At 36.3% G+C, this 5,662-nt stretch overlaps 1 pseudogene; it reads right to left on the bottom strand.

Annotated features, from left to right (window-relative positions):
• Window positions 1–1,006: 1,006 nt before the first annotated feature.
• On the bottom strand, window positions 1,007–1,768 carry LOC119571359 (annotated as a pseudogene).
• Window positions 1,769–5,662: the final 3,894 nt, after the last annotated feature.

The following is a 5,662-nucleotide window of genomic DNA, read 5'->3' as shown; positions in this document are numbered from 1 at the left end:
AAAGGGAACCCACCTTTTCGTGCAAAATTGTAAGTACCTTTGCGTTCCCCCAGTGTTTTTAAATTTTTTTTATTTGACCTGTGATACCACAGGCAAGGCACCATATGTTACTCCATTATATGTCTGCAAAACGTCAGTGTGGAAGATGAAATCCCTAAGATACATCAAGGCATCATTGATTCAGGACCAAAAAGGGTCATACCATTTCTTCATGAGCAATGAAAGAAAGAAAAATACTGAGAAGACTTGAATGACATTTCAAGCCTGTTTTTAGCGTACCATGTGAATTGCTCTTGTAAGGAAGATTCCTCTGTTAGTTTTTTTCTGTTTCACTTCATTCTGTTCATTATTTTTTTACTTTCGGTATTTTTTGTTTTTCGTTTTATGTTACAACATTCTCCTCCTCTTCCCAGGTCACGAATCAGTTCCTTTTATAAATGTACCCCTGATGACATACTGTTATAGAAAATCACCGTATGATATACAGTTTATATATGTCTATCATATCTTTCTATATGTTTATCTATCAGTATGTTTGTGCTTATAAGTATGTGTATATAACACATATATGTGTGTTTTCTTTCCTCTTTACATGTGTCTTTCTACATACATTTTTGAATTGTCTTTGCAAAAGTATGATGTCATAGAATATTACACAAGAGATTATGGGTCATACGAATATGATAACAGTAAAAGAGATAAATCGTTACTAGAGATAAGAGCAAAATCTAAAAATGAAATACAAGAACTTAAGAAAGTAATAGTCAACAGACTGCTTTGAAGGATGCTAAAGAGAATACGAACAAACGAAGAACTTAGAGAAAGCTCTGCACATCGTCATGTTGATCAGATTTTCATCAATCAAATCGCTGCATTCATCCAATTTCTGAAGCCAAGGTTTGTCCAATCTCTCTGCCTCTCTGCACACCTACTCATAGTCTCCTCTGTTCTTTACCATTTTAAGGGACATTTACTACTACTACTTACAGGAAATATAAACGTTTGATTTATATCATGTATTTATTTAGATACATCGTTCAAAGAATCGAACTTTAACAACAATTTAAATTTAAACAAAGTTGCAATCTCTTTAACTGTCTACTCTTGAGCCTTTGCACCTTCGCGAGCCTTGCGCTCGTCCTCGAGGCGGGCGAACTCGATCTGGTCGAGGACGAACTGGGGGATGGGGTGGGGGAAGGCGGGGGCCACGGGCAGGAGGGACGACTCGGGCTGGTAGCCGTTCTCGTTGGCCACGAACTTGAAAGAGGCTACGGTACCATCTTCCTGAGGATAACTAAAAGAAAAAAAAACGTTAAGTCATGCCACATTTCATTTCGAGCATCCCCAATATCACAACTGCAGTATTCCTTTGTGTAATTCGAGCAAGAAAATATGCAAACAAATTTTGTTACTTACCTCCAAGAGCCAACATGTTAGAACCGCCAGCGACGCCCTCAGAAACCCGAGAACTGGAACACGATGCCATTGGCAGCCTCGAAGTCGGAGCTGTGGGCGCCGAACTGGTCGGGTTCACCTGGCTGCTTCGCACGATGGCAATGGCGGGTTGACGAGTGGCAACTGTTCGGCCGCAGCCACAGCCAACACAGCGAGAGCAAGGATCTAGAGTAAAAGATGTTCTAAGTTCACTTCCGCACATTTACATACAGCTATGTTTCACACACACACACACACACACACGCGTATGTATATATGTGTGTGTGTGTCTGTGTGTGCATTGACGTAGGACGTAGGTACTCACGATCTTCATGGTAAGACAGTTGAGAGGTGAGTGCAACGGTCGGTGTGTGAGGCCACATTATATAGTCGGGTGAGAGGGTGACCCGAAGAATGTTTTTTTGAGGATTGAACTTTGTGCGTACGTACATAAGTTTGGGTCTGTTGACACCACATAAGTATAACTCTGTACTTGATTTTTTGTATTATCACTGTATGCGACAATATATATTCATTATCAGATAACGAAAGCCTGGCTTTTTTATGTCCATTGCAAGCACACTGTAACTGCAAGCTGGCGAGGCACCTGATGTCAGACGAAGACAAGAAAATGGTACATTCACGATCACTAAACCAAGACACTGTATCGGTTTCATAAATTTAGCCTTTTGTGTGTATGTTGATAGATGTGATGAACTTATAATGTGTATGTATGCATACATAATGTACGTGTGTGTGTACGTACACACGCACACACACATATATGCATATATAGAGAAGTATAAATAGATAAACACCCTTGTGTATATGTGTGTGTAGTATATATTTATATATATACAAACACGTACAGACATAGACACACATATACACAGCGCGCGCGCACACACTACATATAATATATATATATAGTATATATATATATATATATATATATATTTGTGTGTGTGTGTTGTGTGTGTGTGTGGTGTGTGTGTGTGTGTGTGTGTGTGTGTGTGTTGTGCGTGTGTGTGTGTGTGTGTGTGTGTGTGGTGTGTGTACATATTAATTACACGTACAATATATTATATTATATAATATATATATATATATATATATATAGATATATATATATATATAATACATATATATTTCTTGATGTATATTCATAATACATATATAATATATGTGAGTGTGAATTGTATATAGTATACACATATACATATAGACAGAGAGATTGATAGATACAATGTACGTCTTATAAATCAGAAGTTATTACAGACTACTAATGTCATTATCAATGTGATTATTGTTATTGCCACAACACCAATCGATGATAACCACGACTGCAGCATTGTAAGTATATTGCATAATTACCATCAATGCCATTCTACTAATTTATGCTATTTTTGTTATTGATGAAACCATCCTCATCGTAATAAGAATCACTGTTATCATTATTTAAAATATTACACATATAAGCTTAATCATTAATAAGAATGCATCGTCATTATTCGTGCTAAGTGTAAGTACCATACCGTTCCTCCTAGTGTTATTAATGCTTTTTATGTTTGACCAGGGATATCACAGGCAAGGTACCATATGCCATTCCATTATATGTCTGCAAAACGTGTGTGGAAGATGAAATCCCTAAAATACATCAAGGCATCATGATTCAGGACCAAAAGGGTCATACCTTTCTTCATGAGCAATGAAAAAAAAAAAAATACTGGGAAAACTTGACTGATATTTCAGGCATTGTTAGTCTTGGTCTGTTTTAAGCGTGCCATGTGTATTGCTCTTGTAAGGAAGATTTCTCTGTTAGTTTTTTTTCTGATTCACTTCATTCGGTTTATATTTTTTTTTTTTTCCTTTCGGTATTTGTTTTTTACGTGACAACATTCTCCTCTTTCCAGGTCACGAGTCAGTTCCTTTATAAATGTACCCCTGATTACACACTGTTATAGAAAATTACCGTATGATATACAGGTTACATGTGTCTATCATATCTTTCTATATGTCTATCTATCAGTATGTTTGTGCTTATAAGTATGTGTATATTATAAATATATGTTTGTATCTTTCCTCTTTACATGTGTCTTTCTACATACATTTGAAATTATCTTTCCAAAAGTATGATGTCAGAGAATATACACAAGAGATTATGGGTCATACGAATATGATAACAGTAAAGATAAACCGTGATTAGAGATAAGAGCAAAATCTAAAAGATGAAAAGAGAAGCTCTGTACATCGTCATGTTGATCAGTTTTCATCAATCAAATCGCTGCATTCATCCAATTTCTTGAAGCCAAGGTTTGTCCAATCTCTCTGCCTCTCTGCACACCTACTTCATAGTCTCCTCTGTTCTTACCATTTTAAGGGACATTTACTACTACTACTTACAGGAATATAAACGTTTGATTTTATATCATGTATTTATTTAGATACATCGTTCAAAGAATCGAACTTTAACAACCAATTTAAATTTTAAACAAAGTTGCAATCTCTTTAACTGTCTACTCTTGAGCCTTTGCACCTTCGCGAGCCTTGCGCTCGTCCTCGAGGCGGGCGAACTCGATCTGGTCGAGGACGAACTGGGGGATGGGGTGGGGGAAGGCGGGGGCCACGGGCAGGAGGGACGACTCGGGCTGGTAGCCGTTCTCGTTGGCCACGAACTTGAAAGAGGCTACGGTACCATCTTCCTGAGATAACTATAAGGAAAAAAAAAAAATCATGCCACATTTTATTTCGAGCATCCCAATATCACAACTGCAGTATTCCTTTTTTGTTTAATTCGAGCAAGAAAATATGCAAACAAATTTTGTTACTTACCTCCAAAAGCCAACCATGTTAGAACCCCAGCGACGCCCTCAGAACCCGAGAACTGGAACAAAGATGCCATTGGCAGCCTCGAAGTCGGAGCTGTGGGGGCCGAAACTGGTCGGGTTTCACCTGGCTGCTTCGCACGAGCAATGGGCGGGTGACGAGTGGCAAACTGTTCGGCCGCAGCCACAGCCAACACAGCGAGGGCAAGGATCTAGAGTAAAAGATGTTCTAAGTTCACTTCCGCAATTTACATACAGCTATGTTTCACACACAACACACATACACACACACACACGCACACACACACATACACACCACACACACACACACACACACCACACACACACACACACACACACACATATATATATATATATATATATTATATATATATATATATATATATATTATATATTATGTAGTGTGTGTGTACATTGAAGTAGGACGTAGGTACTCACGATCTTCATGGTGAGACAGTTGAGAGGTGGGGTGCAACGGTCGGTTTTGTGAGGCCACTTTAATAGTCGGGGGAGGATGACCCGAAGAAGTTTTTTGAGGATTGAACTTTTTGCGTACGTACATAAATTTTTTGGGGCTCCTTGCTACCATATAAATTAACTCTATACTTGTTTTTTTTTATCAATTATCGATACAAAAACCCAGCTTTTTTATTCCTTCCACCATTGAAACGCAAGCTGGAGAGGCACCTGATGTCAAGGGAGAAAAGAAACTGGTAATTCACGATCACAAAATCAAGACACTGTATAGTTTCAAAACCATTTAATATATAGTAGCTTTCTTGTGTGTATTTGATAGTTTTTATTAAACTCATATTACATATATTTCTATACAATATGTCACTTTTACATACATATGTGTGGTTTGTGTGTGTTTTGTGTGTATGTGAATGATTTTATTTCTGTGTTTTTTTGTGTACCAACACAAAAAACATTTAATATAATAAAATATATATTTATATATATATATATAATATATAAAATATATATAATTTATTATATATATATGCATATAAAGATTGGGGATAGATGGTAAAACCAAAAACCCAACATATAAAATATGTATTTAAAAAAAGAGAAGTATGAATAGATAAAACACATATTTTTATGCATATATTGTGTTTAAAAATAAAAATGAATACATAATTATACTACAAAACAACACTTATACCACGTACACCTGTCGCAGCTCACTCTTGCCTTTGTGTGTTGCGCACACACAAATGCACACAAAAACCATATATATACACACCATATTTTTAGTGTGTATATTAATTAATTTAATTTATAATATATACATACAACCACATATATAATATATCATTATATTAGTATGCACATATATAAAATATAACATAAAAAATTCTTACAATAATAATTTCCAT

This window comes from Penaeus monodon, unplaced genomic scaffold (assembly GCF_015228065.2).
Source record: "Penaeus monodon isolate SGIC_2016 unplaced genomic scaffold, NSTDA_Pmon_1 PmonScaffold_5977, whole genome shotgun sequence".
In the NCBI taxonomy this organism is placed as follows: domain Eukaryota; kingdom Metazoa; phylum Arthropoda; class Malacostraca; order Decapoda; family Penaeidae; genus Penaeus; species Penaeus monodon.
This window is presented reverse-complemented; position numbering and strand designations above follow the sequence as displayed.